Source organism: Aquarana catesbeiana, linkage group LG03 (genome assembly GCF_042186555.1).
Source record: "Aquarana catesbeiana isolate 2022-GZ linkage group LG03, ASM4218655v1, whole genome shotgun sequence".
Taxonomy (NCBI): domain Eukaryota; kingdom Metazoa; phylum Chordata; class Amphibia; order Anura; family Ranidae; genus Aquarana; species Aquarana catesbeiana.
Window position 1 is genome coordinate 241689397 of NC_133326.1, and position 19982 is coordinate 241709378.

Sequence of the window (19982 nt, forward strand, 5' to 3'; positions counted from 1 at the left end):
TCTTCCGATGTGGACACAATGCTCTCTCCCACTGTAATTCCGTGTGAGCGGTGCGCAACGAGTTATATATGCATGGGGATGTCACCTGGTGACCCTGCCCCTTATGATGTCACAGTCCCATCATGCCCCGGGGTGCTCGCTCCCCCCCTTTCCTGACCGGCTGGGCTGCATGCTCGGATAAGGGTCTGGTATGGATTTTGGGGGGAACCCCCACGCCATTTTTTCGGCGTAGGGAGTTCCCCTTAACATCCATACCAGACCTAAGAGCCTGGTATGCTCTTGGAGGGGAATTCTCTCTCGCGCTCGCTGCAATAGGAAAATATGTTTTTTCTTTTGCAGCGACCGCGAGATGTACAGTACCCTGTCGCCGAGAACCAGCGTGATGGGATCGCGCTGGAAACACATTCTCGTGGGCAGGTACTGTATGTCACAAGAGCTGATTAGCTCTGATTGGCCACAGGCAAAGTCACCTGTCCTGGAGGCGACTTGAAGTCGTGTTGTAAGTCACTCAAAGTCACGTTGAAGTTGCGTTGAAGTCGCCTCCAAGTCGCCTTGCTAAGTCACGCTGTAAGTCGTGTTGCCCCAGTGTGAACTGACCCTTAGGCTTATAAGAGATTAATCCATCGGATGAAGGGATCCAAAATCAAATTTGGCGAGGACCTCCAACATGTATACATAGTCAAAAGCCTACTACTACCATGGAACCCCTAGTTTTGTGGCTACCTCACCACCAATGTTTAAGTCAGTATACTTGCTGAGTGAAATCTCAGTCAAATCATCCCCCACAAGGTATAACTCACAAAGCGCAGTGTGCACTGCACTCTGCAGCCTTCTCTACAACAGTTGGTAATGGCAAATCAGAAACAGAAAAGAAACAGAAAAGTTGTAGTACATACACATCTTGTTTTAGTACGTCTTCATCTTTCAAAAGGGGAGGAAACTTTACAAAAATATTTATAAAATGTAATATATTACAGTTTAACAGTCCTTAGATGTGGTGGCTGCCTTCGTTTTCTCTTTTCAAAATATTTTTTACATTATTTTCACCTGGTGGTGATCTTGCCAGTAACTCACTGCCTGTCCTAGAATGACAACAGTCACTTACTGCACTATGTCCACCCTAGGGTGCTCACTCCTGATTTGGACTACATAATACCTTCCCTCTCTTCATCTCTATAACATAGGAGGAAGTGTTATATAGTCCACAGAAGCAAACAACACAGGGCTAAATTACACTGCTTGAGATTTGATTCAGCAAAGTCTAAACAGGGAGTTATAAGCTTACTGGATGTCTAGAAGATTCAACAGGTTTTTTTTTTTGCACTCATCGGACAGATGTGCACAAAGTAAAAATACACAGTAAACTACTTTGAAAAACACCAGACACACTGCAGGTGACCTTGTTTCCCTATTCAGGTCTCCTTCCACTCTGTAACATGCACTTTCCACCACTCCTTCTGATAGTTGTGTCCTCTCTCCTTAAAGGATAATTTCACCTTTTGTAACATGTTACATGCTACACACATATTCAGGGTGTAACATGTTACTGTAGCACCAGCCCCCACACCTCCCCAATCCCCAGTTGTGACAGTGAGCTATCACAATTTTTAAAAAATGCAACTGTGTAGGGTGCCGGGTGCATCATTCATTCACAGAGTTCTGTGAATGTGAAAACTATAAGTACCGACAGTCTTTGTGAATTACTCAATGAACTACCAAGGCGCCGTTGAGCACTCTAGGTAGTTCATTGATGCTTCCTGTCAGTGTGTAACTGTCTGCCCGTATGAGCAGACAGTTTACAAAAAATGTCTGCAAGAGCCCTGCATTGCTCCTGCAATCTGCTGGCCGAGGGTGCAATGCTTTGCAGGCTCCTAGTAATAAAAATAGTAAATGCACATTTTGTGTACCAGCAAAAAGATATGCATTTATTATTTTTTTACTAAGGTGAACTTATCTTTTAAACACTATTTCCTTCACTCCTCTTCTCCACTCCATAGCTTATAGCACCCTTGCTTTTGTCCTCTCTGTGTTACTGCAATCACCAACTCCTGTTAATTCCAAACCCACATGCTAATAAAACTACCAGAACGTTGAGGCATGTCCCTTCATATAAATTAGACACCTATATTACTTCCCTCACCCGTCTGCCTCTCTAAACTCTGGAGATATATCCCCAAACCCTGGGCCTCCATTATTTAACTGTGCCCGACGCTCCCTTCACCCCACGCCTTCTGGTAGCAGCCCCAATCCACACATTTTAGATTCCATTCCTTTTCTTCCCAAAACCAGCTTCCCCTTTTCTTGCACACTTGGGTATGCCTGCTCTGTCTGTTACAAACTCACCTCTCTCCACAACTGTTCTATTGCTAACTCCTTTAATCTACATGCTGTTACTGAAACCCAGTGGCAGTGTGTCCATTAAGGGCGCACAGGAGCTGCCCCCTCTCTCCAGCCACCACCCTCTATGAATAATGGATAGATTCATGCATTGCATTAATCTATCCATGGCCGCCGCTGCCACCCCCTATTCAGGTGTCCAGGCCAATTTTCGGACGCTGGACGCCTGAATTACAGCGGCAGGGGTGTATTTTTGAAGCACCTGATTAGAGCCATAGGCTCTAATAGGTTTCAAAAAAGGTGAACTCAGAGCACAAAGTATTGCGATCAGAGTCCACCCAGGTAAATATTCGCTTTTCTAACACTGAACAGCCTCTCTGCCAATCAATAAGTGCGGGTCTGTCACCCATCACCTGGCTAAAAGGACAGGCGCTGCAATTGGATGTCTATCAGGAGAAGGGGAGGAGACGCATGGAGGACACAACTCGCTGCTGCAAGATCCCACAGCTCTCCGCCATTACCCGCTGCCTGACCCACCACCGAGATAGTGTAAGTGCCGGGCAGACGACAAGCGGGGGAGGGTCACAGTGGCAAATATTACAGGCACAGTGGCGGCATTTGATGGGCACAGTGGAAGCATTTGATGGGACACAGTGGCAGCATTTGATGGGGCATAGTGGCTGCATTTGATGGGCATAGTGGCAGCATTTGATGGGGCACAGCGACAGCATTTGATGGGCACAGTGGCAGCATTTGATGGGGCACAGTGACAGAATTTGATGGGGCACAGTGGCGGCATTTAATGGCACAGTGGCTGCATTTGATCACAGTGGCTGAAATTGATGGGCACAGTGGCGGCATTTGATGGAACAGTGGCTGTGTTTGATGGGCACAGTGGCTGCATTTGATGGCACAGTGGCTGCGTTTGATGGGCACAGTGGCTGCGTTTGATGGACACAGTGGCTGCATTTGATGGCACAGTGGCTGCATTTGATGGGCACAGTGGCTGCGTTTAATGGGCACAGTGGCTGCATTTGATAGGCACAGTGGCTGCAATTGATGTTTTTTTTTCAGAATTTTTTAGTTTGTTTGCGCACCCCCAAAAATTTTGAGCACCAGCCGGAACTGCTGAAACCTGGCTTCATAAATCTGACACTGCCTCTCCTGCTTTTTTCAACCATGGTGGCCTTCTCTAGATTCACTCCTCTAGACCCAGTGAGCGGAAGGGAGAGGAAGTCAGAATCATTCTATCCCCACATAGCACCTTCCAGGTACTTCCCTCTCTGTCACTCTCCTTATTTAAGGCACAATGTATTTGTTTATTTTCTCCAGTTTCTTTAAGAAAAGCTGTGATCTACCTGCCCCCTGGACCAGTATCAACCTTCCTCACTGCCTGGTTACCCTACTTTCTCTATTCTGAAATCCCCACATCCATTCTCAGTTACTTCAGCATCGCTGTTAATACTAACACTCCTGCTACTTCCAAACTTTTAAGTCTAACCTTCTCTTTTGACCTGAAGCAATTGATGCACGCTTCTACTCACTCTGACGGCAACAACCTTAACCTTTAACCTTAACCCTTCAGCGCCCTTTTAATATAGAGGTGTACAAGAGGGTGAGAGGGGCTCTGAGTATACCCTTCCTCCCCCATATGAGTTATGCAGAGTCAGTGTATGGGGCATTCCAGACTCGTCAGGATTATGATTTGGAAACTTTTATTTAGTTAGTCTAGTAGTCCGTTATTTCACGTGGAGTGCACGGTGTCTGGTATCCTTACGGAGTAATATATTTTTGATAAAAGGCTACATGCATGGTGACGGTGATGTACCTTAGGCTGGCACTCCCGTAGGGATTGTGTTGTGCACAATTTGGTTTGCACCGTTTATTGTGTTATTGTTTTGTATAGTCATATTCAATTATTTTGTAAATATGTTTTATTTATTTATTATGGTTGTATTGTATATGTTGTTGTTTGTAAGATTTTTCAATAAACAAAATTAACCTTAACCCTTGTTTTCTCCTACCTATGCACTCCATGAAACCTCTCATGAAACAATCCTTTGCCTCTCTCTGATCACTACCATATTAGTTTTGCTCTCTCCCTGTCTTCCAATTCCTCTTCCTCCAACTCCCTAACCGTCACCCATAGAAACCTTCATCACCTTAACCCTTCTCTTTTTTATTCTGCTACTGACCACCTCTGTGACAAAATCTCACCCCTGTCTTTCCCCAATCTAGCCACTTTTGTCTACAACAGTTCACTGTCATCTACCACAGACAAACTCTACCCTCTCACTATACACAGAATCAGGCCCCAACCCTACATTCTTGGCAGACAGATGACAATAGAACTCTCTACTTCGTCCTCCACTGCTTCCACCAACTACCTCACTCACTGCTCAGGCGACCTTAGCTTCACTTATAATTTTGCTTCCTCTTCTCCTCTTCATTTCTCCATTGGGGTTCTCCAAGGTTCTGTTGTTGGACCTCTACTATTCTCAAGCTACAACTCATTCCTGGGTCAGTTGATAGGTTCCCACGGTTTTCAATATGATTTCTATGCTGATGACACCAAAATCTATCTGTCTACCCCACAGCTCACTCCATAGGTCTTCACACATATCACTAATTTACTAGCAGACATATTAGCCTGGATGTCACTCCACTTCCTCAAGCTCAATCTATCCAAAACCAAGCTCATAATATTTTTCCCCTGATGTCACAGCCTATGGTCAGTCTTGAAGACCAGTAGCTATAGCAGCAGGGGGACTCTCACTGACCAGTAGGATTGGTATACAAGAAGGTCACCCTGTAATAGTAATCTGTGTTAATCAGCGCTCCTGATGGTGGAGATGGGTTTAGCTGCAAGTTGGTATGAGGTCGCGCTCCTAAGAATCACCTCACAAGAAAGTGAGCAAGCTGGGGGCCAGTAGCGGATATAGCTGGTAAGGATCAAACAGAAACATAGTCAGCAAATAAGCCAAAGGTTGGTAACAAGTAGTTGCAGGTTGGGATCAAGCTGAAGCAAACTCGAGGAACAAGCCAAGGGTCAGTAACAAGCAGTAGCAAAGATATGGATGGCAGCAGGAAAGACAAAAGAGAGATACTGGCTGGAGAGAGCACAATAATTTGGCAAATGGGAAGTGCAGAGACATGGCTTTAATCAGGAAGTTCATGAGAGGAGCAAAGAGTTCAAGGTTCAAGACAAACAAGGTTTAAGGCAGGATCATTCATGGAATTGTCTGGAGAACTGTTGAGCATTCCAGGTGGCTCAGCAAGAAAAGATACGGCCTGACAAAGCAGAGGTTCCAAGTTCAAATTCAGGCCCTGACACCTGTCTGCTCTGTCAAGATCGATGCCACAACTATCTACCAGTACCCGCATGCCAAGGTGCTGGGTGTTATCGTGGACTCTTAACTCTCCTTTCAGCCCCACCTCCAATCACTGTCCAAATCTTGCTGCCTCAACCTAGTCAATATCTCCAAAATATGCCCCTTCCTAACCAATGACACTACAAAGCTTCTAATTCATTCCCTTGTCATCTCTTGACTACGGCAACTCCCTCCCCATTGGTATACCTTTACATAGACTATCCCTCCCCTCAGTCCATCATAAATGCTGCTGCCAGACTCATCCACCTCACCAACCGTCCGGTGTCTGCTAGTCCCTCAATTTGCTTCTGCTCTCCCAATAAATTAAATTCAAAGTACTAGCAACAACTTACAAAGCCATCCATGACTCAGCCCTCAGCTACATCACTAACCTAGCCCCAAAATACCAACCAAATTGAGCTCTTTGTTCCTCCGAAGACCTCCTGCTTTCTAGCTCCCTTGTCACCTCTTTTAATGCTTGTCTCCAGGAATTCTCCTGAGCTTCTTTTCATCAAATGAAACTCCCTTCCCCATCTGTCTGACTGTCTTCTACTCTGTCTAGTTTTCGACAATCCTTGAAAACCCTACTCTTCAGAGAAGCCTATTCTACCCCTACCTAACAACAACTGTACTTTTATTTTCTCCATCAGCACATCCCACACAGACATTACACTTTTTATATCACCTGACCCTCCCTTTTAGATTGTAAGCTGTAATGAGCAGGGTACTCTAATCCCCCTTGTGTTGAATTGTATTGTGACTGTACTATTTGCCCTCACATTGCAAAGCGCTGCACAAACTGTTGGTGCTATATAAATCCTGTATTATAATAATAATATAACAAATGCTTTTAATAATATATTTACAGTCCAAAAGGAAGCACACAGAAGTTGAGGGTCCATGCACACTGACATAAAGCTGCTTCTACAGAAGTTTTTGTTTTGCCTGTAGAAGCAGCTTAATGTTATTCTATGTGTCCATGCACATTAGAAAGGTTACAGGTATATTTTAAAGTGATTGTAAGGGTATTTTTTTTTTTAATAATGAACATGTCATACATACCTCCACTGTGCAGCTCGTTTTGCACAGAGTGGCCCCGAACCTGCTCTTCTGGGGTCCCCTGGTGGCTCTCGCGGCTCCTCCCCACATCTGATAACCCCCTCGGAGAAGCACTTCCACGAGGGGATTACCATGCGGGCATGCTCCCGAGTCCAGCATTTACGTCTATAGACACAGAATGCCAGACTCGGCCCCGTGCCCTGGCCCCTGTGTCATTGGATTTGATTGACAGCAGCAGAGCCAATGGCTGCACTGTATCAATCTATCCAATCAAGAGCCAGGAGCCCATGGAGAAGAAGCCAACACGTCCCCACCAACTGAATGAAGGGGTTCAGGTAAGTAAAACAGGGGGCTAGGGGGCCAGTGACTGCCAGGTGTTTTTTCATGATTAAAAGTTCATCTGTATGGGCAGAAAGACTAGAACCAATCAGAACAATGTCCACCATGAAGGAAATATCTAATGATCAGAATCCACTGTGGAAGAAAGAGGAATAATATAGAGCCTGTCACCTTCACCCAATATAACTGCCCCTAACATCAGTGTATGGGTTATACACATTAAATGCATTCAAGTAATGACAAAAGCGATCCAACTTTCCAAAGAGATCCTTCTCCCAATTACCAAATGACAGACTGAAAGGGCCCTTCCTCTCAACAGGATAATAAACCAGGTGTGTTCCAAGGCTCAGATAGTAGCTTGATTGTCATATAGATACATGGAGTAGAAAAAGAACGCTCATTGCGCAGGCATCCAATCAAAGGGTATTTATTATACAAAAAGAATAATAAAATAAACTCAATTAAAGGAGTTCAATAGGCATAAAGAAAGAAGCGACCAGCACTTCTAACCAACAAGATGGCTGCCGCACGTCCGTCCGCGTCCTATGTCATACGTCCGTAGCTCCACCCAACGTTTCGTCATCAACATGCGTCTTCAGGGGCGTGGTTGTGACCTGCGACAATACTTGTATATATAGGGCGGACAGGCCCGACGGGTGGAAATGTGTTGCATTCCATAGACCAGAAGTAAACACCTACAAAAACTGGAAGCGACCAATCACAGGAAGCTCCAGTATAAAGATAGGGATTTGATATGTTCCATGGATAAATAATATATTAAAAAACAGGAACAATTATCATATCAATATAATTGGCTTCCCATTATTATTGGGAAACCAAAATCCATTAAGGGGAAAGGACAAGTGTGACGTTTGCTTATAGTACAATTTAAGATCTGTATACAGTGGGGACGGAAAGTATTCAGACCCCCTTACATTTTTCACTCTTTGTTACATTGCAGCCATTTGCTAAAATCATTTAAGTTAATTTTTTTCCTCATTAATGTACACACAGCACCCCATATTGACAGAAAAACATAGAATTGTTGACATTTTTGCAGATTTATTAAAAAAGAAAAACAGAAATATCACATGGTCCTAAGTATTCAGACCCTTTGCTCAGTATTTAGTAGAAGCACCCTTTTTATCTAATACAGCATGAGTCTTTTTGGGAAAGATGCAACAAGTTTTTCACACCTGGATTTGGGAATCCTCTGCCATTCCTCCTTGCAGATCGTCTCCAGTTCTGTCAGGTTGGATGGTAAACGTTGGTGGACAGCCATTTTTAGGTCTCTCCAGAGATGCTCAATTGGGTTTAAGTCAGGGCTCTGGCTGGGCCATTCAAGAACAATCACGGAGTTGTTGTGAAGCCACTCCTTCATTATTTGAGCTGTGTCATTGTCTTGTTGGAAGGTAAACCATTCGGCCCAGTCTGAGGTCCTGAGCACTCTGGAGAAGGTTTTCATCTAGGATATCCCTGTACTTGGCCGCATTCATCTTTCTCTCAATTGCAACCAGTCATCCTGTCCCTGCAGCTGAAAAACACCCCCACAGCATGATGCTGCCACCACCATGCTTCACTGTTGGGACTGTATTGGACAGGTGATGAGCAGTAGCTGGTTTTCTCCACACATATCGCTTAGAATGAAGGCCAAAAAGTTCTATCTTGGTCTCATCAGACCAGAGAATCTTATTTCTCACCATCTTGGGGTCCTTCAGGTGTTTTTTAGCAAACTCCATGCGGGCTTTCATGTGTCTTGCACTGAGGAGAGGCATCCGTCGGGCCACTCTGCCATAAAGCCCTGACTGGTGGAGGGCTGCAGTGATGGGTGACTTTCTACAACTTTCTCCCATCTCCCAACTGCATTTCTGGAGCTCAGCCACAGTGATCTTTGGGTTCTTCTTTACCTCTCTCACCAAGGCTCTTCTCCCCTGATAGCTCAGTTTGGCCGGACGGCCAGCTCTAGGAAGGGTTCTGGTCGTCCCAAACGTCTTCCATTTAAGGATTATGGAGGCCACTGTGCTCTTAGGAACCTTAAGTGCAGCAGAAATTATTTTGTAACCTTGGCCAGATCTGTGCCTTGCCACAATTCTGTCTCTGAGCTCTTCAGGCAGTTCCTTTGACCTCATGATTCTCATTTGCTCTGACATGCACTGTGAGCTGTAAGGTCTTATATAGACAGGTGTGTGGCTTTCCTAATCAAGTCCAATCAGTATAATCAAACACAGCTGGACTCAAATGAAGGTGTAGAACCATCTCAAGGATGATCAGAAGAAATGGACAGCACCTGAGTTAAATATATGAGTGTCACAGCAAAGGGTCTGAATACTTAGGACCATGTGATATTTCAGTTTTTCTTTTTTAATAAATCTGAAAAAATGTCAACAATTCTGTGTTTTTCTGTCAATATGGGGTGCTGTGTGTACATTAATGAGGAAAAAAAATTAACTCAAATGATTTTAGCAAATGGCTGCAATATAACAAAGAGTAAAAAATTTAAGGGGGTCTAAATACTTTCCGTCCCCACTGTATATAAGTGGACATATAGCGGACTTAGGGAACTGTGACCCCTTGTGGTTAAGTAACAAAATGCATCTGTAAACATCTAAGATAACAAAACATATAAAATCTAACATGCTTAAATCAAATAAAAACAATAAAACATTCTCATACTGCAGAGATGTAAATCATATATAATAATTCGAAAGATGGATACCAAATAGAAAAAATATAATATACTATGGTCAAATCACGGATGGAAGTCGACAAATAACCCATGTTCCATTCCCCACGATAGTCCATAATCGGTTTGGACCATTGTGGGGGAGGGATAGTCCTCGTAGGGATGATAGATATATTACGGAACACCATGATAATTGGGGTCCCCCATATTATCAGCAACACAACTATTCTCCAGAACTCCAGTAGGAGGGAATTGGTGGCAACAACAAAACCACCCCCCAGAGTTTAACAACGCAGGGTGGGATGGATTAGGTGCAGGAGGATATGATCAAATTTTTTTCCCGAGGCCCAGTCAAGCAAAAGGGGAATAGACCTAAAAGGGGTGCCAGAGGGGGGAGGCGGATCCACGCAAAAAAGGTGGCGGGTCTAAAGGATGCTTGTTTGTTTAATTTAAGTAAAGCTACTCTTTCAAATGAGGAAAAACATGTCTTGAACCATGGACTGAAATTTGCTCCTTCAAAGGCTCTGAATAAATTCGAAACGTTCATTGTAGGTGAATATCCAGCGCCATTTTCTTGCAAATCCTTATCATTCTAATATAGCAGTCTCGGTAGACATGAGGAATTCTAAACTATCAAACGCCTCATTGTTTAATCCCCTGGGACAGCAGGCTCCTGCAATCTCAGTTTTCAGGGATCTGGTCGATAAGGATTTACTTTCATTGCAAATAAAGAAAAACGGGAGGGAATACACTTTTAAGGAATGCTTAGAGATGCTTAAAGGTTGTTATGACATTATCGTACGCCCCGCAAACAAAGGGGCAGTATTGTCATTTGGCAATACTGCCAAGACTGCTGTTGGATCGGGACACTTATGTTCCCCTGAGGGGGAACCCAACCACCCAGTACAAAAAAGATCTTGTTGTATTGGTGGATGACGGGTTTCAGAATGGAATCATATCTAAAAAGGAAAAAGCTTTTTTGATCCCATCGGCTCCCAGGGTTCTAGTAATCTACTATTTACCTAAAGTCCATAAAGATTCTGTTTGCCCCCCTGCAAGGCCGATTGTCAGTGACATTGACTCAGTGACTTCCAGGGTGGGCAAATATGTTGACCATTTCCTGCAGCCCCTTGTCATTAAGACCCCTTCTTATTTAAGAGACTCTACTCAGGTGATTAATGCACTCAAGAGTATACAATGGAAAGAACCTTACATTTTTGCCACTGCAGACGTTTCTTCGCTTTACACTGTGATCTCACATAGTCATGGTAGGGAAGCAGTAGAGCATTTCCTAAAGACTGATACCCTCCACACAAAACAAAGATCTTTTATCCTTAGTTTGTTGGATTATGCTATGCAGCATAATTATTTTTGGCATGATGGGTCATACTATCTGCAGAATAGGGGGGTGGCCATGGGGGCCAAATTTGCCCCCAGTATGGCCAATCTTTTTATGGCCAAATGGGAGGAGGATGTCGTCTATCAGGAACCCAGGGCAGAGCTGGTGTTCTGGAAAAGATATATAGACGACATCCTCCTCCTATGGGATGGCGATTTGGACTCCCTGAATAACTTTTTTGTAGGCCTTAATTTCAGTGATAGAGGCATTGTTCTTACCTTTGAGGCTAGTAGTACCAATATTAATTTTCTTGACCTTAGAATTAGAGTAGTGGATGGCCAAATTATAACATCCACATTTTTTAAGGAAACAGACCATAATGGTTATATTGACATTAAGAGTTGTCACCATAAAGCTTGGCTTGAGTTGGTACCCAGGAGTCAATTCCTGAGGCTGAGGCAAAATTGCACGAATCACGATGATTTTGTGTTCCAAGCCTCAGTCCTCAGAAAGCAATTGCTGGATAAAGGATATGCTGCTAGAGATCTAGATGCAGCTTTTTGCCTTGCATCAGAAAAAAATAGAGATGAATTGTTGATCACCAAAACAAAGGTCATTGATGATTCTTTCAAATTCTCCTTTGTCACTGCGTATTCTAATCAATATTAAGATATCAAAAAAATCATACAGAGACACTGGAAGGTTTTGAGAGGTGATACAGTTCTTGGTCCCAGCCTGCCAGATAAGCCCTGTGTTGTCTACAGAGGAGTTCCTCCACTGGGCTTGCAGATTGCTCCTAATGTGGTTGACCCACCCAAACAGGTGTCTTTTTTCCAGAATATGGGGGTTTTTTACCCTTGTAGGAGATGTCCAATTTGTAAGTTAAATGCTATCAGAAGTAGGAGAACAGAATCTTTTCAAGCCACCTCTACACAGGGAAGCATCCCAATAAAAACATTTTATTACGTGCACCACTAAGAACGTGGTATACGTTATTAAGCACTCCTGTGGGCTGCAATACATAGGGCGTACGATACGCATGTTGCACGTTAGGCTTAGTGAACATGTGGGGAACATTAAGAGGGGTTTCCCGAAACATAGTTTATCTAAGCATTATGCATTGAAACATGATTGCAACCCAGAGGGTACTATACATTTTCAGGACATTGGGGGGGAAGTAACATGGTCAGAGGGATCTCTCAATTAGAGACTAAGTGGATCTACCAGGCCCAGATGTACCATCCTCATGGAATGAACATAGAATTGGATTCGAATGCTTTTATTAATAATTGTTAGAATATATTGCAGACTCCAATCCATGCTTTGACCATAGTATATTATATATTTTCTATTTGGTATCCATCTTTCGGATTATTATATATGATTTACATCTCTGGAGTATGAGAATGTTTTATTGTTTTTATTTGAATTAAGCATGTTAGATTTTATATGTTTTGTTATCTTAGATGTTTACAGATGCATTTTGTTACTTAACCACAAGGGGTCGGCGTTCCCTAAGACCGTTATATGTCCACTTATATATACAGATCTTAAATTGTACTATAAGCAAACGTCAAACTTGTCTTTTCCCCTTAACGGATTTTGGTTTCCCAATAATAATGGGAAGCTGATTATATTGATATGATGATTGTTCCTGTTTTTTAAATATAATATTTATCCATGGAATATATCAAATCCCTATCTTTATACTGGAGCTTCCTGTGATCGGTCGCTTCCGTTTTTCGTAGGTGCTTACGTCTGGTCTATGGAACACAACACATTTCTGCCCGTCGGGCCTGTCTGTCCTATATAAACAAGTATTGTCGCACGACACAACCACGCCCCTGAAGACGCATGTTGATGATAAAACGTTGGGTGGAGCTACAGGACATGTGACATAGGATACTGACAGAGGTGCGGCGGCCATACTGTTGGTTAGAAGTGCTGGTCACTTCTTTCTTTATGCTTGTTGAACTCCTTTTAAATGTGAGTTTATTTTATTATTCTTTTTGTATAATAAATACCCTTTTATTGGATGCCTGCGCAATGAGCGTTCTTTTTCTACTCCATGTATCTATATGACAATCGAGCTACTATCTGAGCCTTTGAACACACCTGGTTTAATATCCTGTTGAGAGGAAGGGGCCTTTCAGTCTGTCATTTGGTCTATTGGGAGAAGGATCTCTGTGGAATACATGTGCGATGGATTGCTATTAAAGTTGGATCGCTTTTGTCATCACTTGAACGCATTTAATGTGTATAACCCATACACTGATGGTAAGGGTCAGTTATATTGGGTGAAGGTGACGGGCTTTATAATATTCCTTTTTCTTCCATGGTGGATTCTGTTCTTAAGATATTTCATTCATGGTGGACATTGTTCTAGTCTTTCTGCCCATACAGATGAACTTTTAATCATGAACTTTATGTCTTTTTTATTGTGTGTTTTGAGCACTACACCGTTTACCCATATTATACTTATTGTGTCCAGCAATTTAGTGTTAGCAGCTATCTGTACAGTTTATCAATATTAAGCGCAACAAATTTCTTATTTTCAGGTCTTTTTTCACCTTAATGCATAGGATGCATTAAGGTGAAAAAATACATACCTTTACAACCCCATAAAGCTCAACATTTAGAGGAAGAAAAAAAAAACTTTCTGGTTTACGTTTTTGATTGGAGCTTTCTGGCAGAAATTCTTCTTTCCAGGTTCATAATACCAATCTAACATCATGAATTCTGGTGACAGGTATATAAAGTAAAAGTTATTTGAAAGGTCAAGGAATTGTTCTATGTACATGGCACATAAATGCATAAAGCAACTTCTCTTGATATCAGCCTCAGCAGAAATGGATGTAAATATATTGCTTTTATGATTGCAGATGGACTGCCATGTACACACAATCAGACATTACGACAACAAAATCCTGGATTTATTTCCGACGGATGTTGGCTCATACTTGTGTTGTATACCCAAGGTCGCACAAATGTTGTCGGAAATTCCGAACGTCAAGAATGTGGTAACGTACAACACGTATGACGAGCTGAGAAAAATGAAGTTCAATAACCAGTGCGACTCTTCTGCTTGATTCTGAGCGTGCATGGAATTTTGTACGTCGGAATTGTGTACACACGATCAGAATTTCCGATAATGGATTTTGTTGTCGGAAAATTTGAGAACCAGCTCTCAAATTTTTGTTGTCGAAAATTCCGACCGTGTGTACGCGGCATTAGAAGTTTTCTTTAATCTAATATCTAATATTTATCAATTAACAAATATTAACAAATGAATGAATGGATTCGATATTAATAGAATAATTGAGTTGTATGTATATATTTATAACTTCTAGATATGGATAAAGTGAAATATATGGACTTTTATATTTATGTGAAAATATACATTTTAATAATAATCTGTGCTTCTCTTTGGAGAACTAACATATGGTATTAATTAGCTCTCACCTTCCCCCATAGGGGAGAAGAAAGGTTTCACATTTCCAACATTTATGTATATATGAGAATATAAGTTCTTTATATTACAATATTTCTTGAATATGATATTAATAAGACCATTTGGTTTTCAATGAATATAATATACATATTGATTTATGTAGTATTTGATTAAAATGTTATATTGTATACGTTTAATGCTTTAACACATTGTTCTCACCCACCCCTCAGGAATGTCAATGCATAGAAACTGAACAACCCCCATCCTTAAGTGAGAGGTGGGAGGGAAGCTATGTCTCATTGGAAGAGTCTTTAGGACAATACAGGCTCAGAGGAACTTTAAACCAACCCTTTTAAAGATAAAGTGGGGGTCAGATTTTAGGAGTAAAAACTAAAAAAAAAAAAAACAGAAACACAGTTGGGCAGACTGATTCAGGCAGATATTGAAGGAAGCTGCCACAGCTTCGCATACACACAAAGGCACACATCTGATTCAATCTGCATCTTAAGAATATAATTACATTATTGATGTTATTTTTACATTTTGATATTGTTCTTGTAATATTTTGCTATTTTATTATTAAATCAATTTTTGAGTTTTTACATAAGAACTGAACGGATTTTCTTGGAACTTTCCTCATCAATATAATTTACAGAATATCAATATTAATACAGAAATAATGGTATTTTAACAAATACAAAATGCCACATAATTCTGTACAGAGCGCCATCGAGCACAACCTGAGGCTAGCCTTGTGCTTGCATCTGTATACAGCCACACAAACACTTAAAAATAATCATGAGACTTGGTCACAGTAATTGCTGATTGTTTGGAATTTATCGCTGTCTCAATATTCACTGTCCTGTATTTTAAAACAAACTAAGGTATGCTGCTGAGTACAGAAGCTAAAATTATTTCTTTTGGATTGTAAAATGGTGTTGTAAGCCTTCAAGCAGGGCTTTTGCATTTGTTAGTTTGAGTTTCTCTTCATGCTCAGAATGTTTGATCTAATGTTTGATGTTGTTAGAGAAAAATATATTTTCTCCAGAGGGAATCAGCAATATACAGTCCCTTTCAGTAACACAAAAAATAAACTTTAGGCTAGCAACATGTTTAACCAGCATTTCTGTCATGACTTCTAGTTTTAAGTAGAATAAAAGTTCAGTAAGCAGCTGTGTACTTAAGGCAATTTATCAAGCCCTACTTATTGAGAACATACTTTCCCACAAAAAAGCATGAACAAAAATAAAATCTTTAAAGAGCGAGATATATGAGATGGTCTAAGTTATCCTTTTTCCTTATATGTTGTTGTATTTTCTAAGCCACCAAGGACTCTTGCTGTGCTGTCCTTGTTATTCCTACTCCTTTTCCTTTATATTTTGCCTTCACTTTTTGACAGGAGATCTTATGAATTATTAATTTATTTATTTTGTTTTAACTTTGTGTCATAGTGCGGTAGCAAAAAATTCATTATTTGCCAGTTCATCATTTCCTTTTAGCACTTATTTGAGGGCATCAGCAAAAAGAGGCCAGTTTCTTTTAGCACAAGGATGGTCTTATTAAAAGAGGGCCTCCATTAAGGACTTTTTTTTAAACACTGACATGATACTTACTGGTGATACTTACTTACTAAGCTGGCGCTACTATACCATTGGTCTTTATAATCATTAGCCCACTTGCCATACAGTGCCTTGAAAAAGTATTCACACCCCTTGAAATTTTCCACATTTTGTCATGTTACAACCAAAAATATAAATGTATTTTATTGGGATTTTATGTGATAGACCAACACAAGGTGGCACATAATTGTGAAGTTAAATGAAAATGATAAAAGGTTTTCAAAAATTTTTTTAAATAAATATGTGAGAAGTGTGGCGTGCATTTGTATTAAGCCCCCTTTACTCTGATACCTCTAACTAAAATCTAGTGGGACCAATTGCTTTCAGAAGTCACCTTATTAGAGTCCACCTGTGTGTAATTCAATCTCAGTATAAATGCAGCTGTTCTGTGAAGCCCTCAGAGGTTTGTAAGAGAACCTTTGTGAACAAACAACATCATGAAGGCCAAGGAACACACCAGACAGGTCAGGAATAAAGTTGTGGAGAAGTTTAAAGCAGGGTTAGGTTATGAAAAAAAATCTCAATCTTTGAACATCTCACAGAGCACTATTCAATACATCTTCCAAAAATGGAAAGAGTATGGCACAACTGAAAACCTACCAAGACATAGCCGGCCACCTAAACTGACAGGCTGGGCAAGGAGAGCATTAATTCGAGAAGAAGCCAAGAGGCCCATGGTAACTCTGGAGGAGCTGCAGAGATCCACAGCTCAGGTGGGTGAATCTGTCCACAGGACAACCATTGTGCACTCCACAAATCTGGCCTTTATGGAAGAGTGGCCAGAAGAAAGCAATTGTTGAAAGAAAGCCATAAGAAGTCCATATTGCAGTTTGCGAGAAGCTATGTGGGGGACACAGCAAACATGTGGAAGAAAGTGCTCTGGTCAGATGAGACCAAAATTGAACTTTTTGGCATAAAAGCAAAACGCTATGTATGGCGGAAAACTAACACTGCACATCACCCTGAACACACCATCCTCACCGTGAAATATGGGGGTGGCAGCATCATATTGTGGGGATGCTTTTCTTCAGCAGGGACAGGGAAGATGGTCAGAGTTAACGGGAAGATAGATAGAGCCAAATAACGGGCAATCTTAGAAGAAAACCTGTTAAAGTCTGCAAAAGACTTGAGACTGGGACGGAGGTTCACCTTCCAGCAAGCCAACGACCCTAAACATACAGCCAGAGCTACAATGGAATGGTTTAGATCAAAGAATATGCATGTGTTAGACTGGCCCAGTCATAGTCCAGACTTAAATCCAATTGAGAATCTGTGGCAAGACTTCAAAATTGCTGTTCACAGATTCTCTCCATCCAATCTGACAGATGGTATTTTCTCAGCTTCAAGAGACAGGGAGCAGGCAACTGATGTCACACACTGCACAGCATAGAGCAGAGAGCTTAGTGTAATCTGAGACCTGAATGGAGGAAACGGACACACCCTCTTCAGTCTCAAAGAGAAACCTGTACAGCTAAGGTTGTAAATCACCCTGCTAATGTGCTGGAGGGGGGACAATGTAATCTCTCAGGATTGTCTGGTGTTGACATAAACTATTAGAAGTGCCTCATAAAAATAGCAGAGGAAGGAGAACAAGCCAGAAATCACACTTGATGCTTTGGATTGAAGCAAATACACTATAGGATATGCTTTCCTAATTTTCCATTTCAGGGGTTTACAATCACTTTATTGTTATAAAAAAAATCTCTATTTCAATCTGTTTCAATATCCACTGCTGTAAATTTCTGTAAAATTCTATGTAATATATACAGAACACTGTCCGCACTAAGATACAAGTCAGATGTTAGGCATCCCCAAAATAGAAATGTAGGAATTAGTGAGATACTCCCCAAGGGTTACTTACTTCTAAAGGGATGTAGACACTGCTGCTTTCTGCACTATAACACAAAAAATGCACCAGCTGAATATAATGAATCAGACCTTCCCATTTCGAATAGTACACAATGTTAGCCTGGTGAAACAAACAGCTATTTCTATAAAGCAATAAAAGGTAGGAATCTGCTATAAAGTTTGTTAAAATCCCTACAATGCACATTGATCACCCACTGGCGTTTTTTTCTCAGCAAAAGTGATACTCTTTAAAAAAAATAAGAAATGCCAGACCAAGTCCAGCAGACTAGCCAAAATGTGTGGTTTGTAAGGATTCTAAATACAGAATTGTGAAATTGAGATTCCACCTGATCAATTCTCTAATGTCTTTCTCCAAACCTTTTATTTTCTCTTTTAGCTTATCTACACAGTATAACCACTTCAGCCCTGGAATGTTTTACCCCCTTCCTGACCAGAGCACTTTTTACAATTTGGCACTGCATCACTTTAACTAGTAATTGCGCGGTCATGCAATGCTGTACCCAAACAAAATTTTGCGTCCTTTATTTCCCACAATTAGACCTTTCTGTTGGTGCTATTTGATCACCTCAGTGCTATACACAAAAAAAGAGCGCCAATTTTGAAATAAAAACAATATTTTTTACTTTTTGCTATTAATTTCCACAAAAATGTTTTTAAAAACAATTTTCTTCATCAGTTTAGGCCAATATATATTCTTCTACATATTTTTGGTAAAAAAATCGCAATAAGCGTATATTGATTGGTTTGCGCACAAGTTATAGCGTCTACAAACTATGGAAAAGATTTATGGTATTTTTATTATTTTTTTTTTTTTACTAGTAATGGCAGTGATCTGCGATTTTTAGCAGTATTGCAACATTGCAACGGACAGATCAGACACTTTTGACACATTTTTGGGACCATAGACATTTTTTCAACGATCAGTGCTATACAAATGCACTGATTACTGTGTAAATGACACTGGCAAGGATGGGGTTAACACTAGGGGGCGATCAAAGGGTTAAATGTGTGTTCCCTCAGTGTGTTCTAACTGTATGGGGATAGGACTGAGCAGGAGAGGGGACATTTTGCTGTTCCTACTTACTAGGAACAAATGACATGTCTCCTCTGACAGCACGGGGATTTGTGTGTTTACACACACAAAAATCTCCATGCTGGCGCTCATGCACACAATCTTGTGTGGCCAGTGGCGATCACGACGCATTGGGTCCCCGGCTGTGCAGCGAGCGCTCCCTCTGGTGACTCTTAAAGGAACCCCGTACCCATACGGGGTTTCGCGCAGGGGAGCAATTCTGCCCCCGTAAAAAGACATGAGCCCATACGGAACTGGTAAACATATATTTTTTCAATAGTATGTTTTAAAGTATCCTTTCATAACATATTTTGTTGCAATAGAAATGTCAGCACTCAGTGCAAACATCATGTATAGAGGATACACAGTAATCTGGTTAGCTTTTTTTTTTAACTATCAATTTTACAGTGCCTTGAAAAAGTATTCATACATGTAAATGTATTTTATTGGGATTTTATGTGATAGACCAACACAAAGTGGCACATAATTGTGAGGTGGAAGGAAAATGATAAATGTTTTCCAAATTTTTTTCAAATAAACATGTGAAAAGTGTGGCGTGCATTTGTATTCAGCCCCCCTGAGTCAATATTTGTAGAACCACCTTTCACTGCACTTACAGCTGCAAGTTTTTTTGAGGAAGTCTCTACCAGCTTTCCACATAAAGAGAGTAAAATTTTTGCCCATTTGTCTTTGCAAAATAGCTCAAGCTCTATTAGATTGGACGGAGAGCTTCTGTGAACAGCAATTTTCCAGTTTTGCCACAAATTCTCAATTGGATTTAGGTCTGGACTTTGACTGGGTCATTCTAACACATGAATATGCTTTGATCTAAACCATTCCATT